Source organism: Micropterus dolomieu, unplaced genomic scaffold (assembly GCF_021292245.1).
Source record: "Micropterus dolomieu isolate WLL.071019.BEF.003 ecotype Adirondacks unplaced genomic scaffold, ASM2129224v1 contig_6870, whole genome shotgun sequence".
In the NCBI taxonomy this organism is placed as follows: domain Eukaryota; kingdom Metazoa; phylum Chordata; class Actinopteri; order Centrarchiformes; family Centrarchidae; genus Micropterus; species Micropterus dolomieu.
In genome coordinates, this window is record NW_025735859.1 from 1 (window position 1) to 857 (window position 857).

Genomic DNA, 857 nt, shown 5'->3' on the forward strand with positions numbered 1-857 from the left:
ATGCATACCAAATGAATGTAAGATAGTTAACAGAAACACTTACAAACTTGAACTTTCCTCTGAATTTTACTACAAATATAGACATTTTGTTTGGTATCTGTTGTTTTTATGAAGTCAGATTTGTTTATTTTTGGATGTCTTTTTCTCTGTGATTGACAGATATTGCAGCCATTTCCAGTCTCATTAATTACTGCTAAGTCATTTCAATTTATCCTTAAATGTACTGCACCAGCCTTTTAATGGTAAACAAACATGTTTAAAGAGCATTTTCTATTTTATTGGAAAAGACAGCGCTGAGTCAACGAACAAATTGTTTTGCACGCACACCACACTGATCTGTCGCAGAATGGGAAGAAATCTACCCAGGAGCGTTTAAGTCAATCTCAGAATATCTTTGAAATTATTTGACTCATTTTCTGTGCAGTCAGCTCAGGATGCAGCAACATGAATGACAACAAACAGAAACCTTAAGATGATGAGCTGCAGCCACATTTTGTTGGCTTCATGGAGGATGACAGAAAATATGTCTCAGTTACAGAAAGTTCAACCTTTCTGAAATGTCTGTCTTTTAGAATGGACACAAATTGGGTAGAGAGAGACATTAGTAAGATGAACAATTAAAAATGTAAAACAGAAAGTAGAAAGTCAGCCACAACAGATCAGTCAGTGATGATGCTGTGATTGTAGGAGGAGCGTCTGTCAGGAGTTCACCAGCAGTAAAAGTGCTCGTCTCCAGACATAAGACCCTGAGAAACAGCCCCAACAAACCAAGGCTATACTTTCAGGGATCATTTCTTTAGTTGTTGACTTGAGGAATGTGTTTCTAAAGAGTTTGGTCTCGTTGCCCGCGATGAAGA

General features: G+C 37.5%; 1 pseudogene; it reads left to right on the plus strand.

The window, feature by feature from the left end:
• Nucleotides 1-769: 769 nt before the first annotated feature.
• On the plus strand, nt 770-857 carry LOC123964934 (annotated as a pseudogene; the record flags this gene model as incomplete).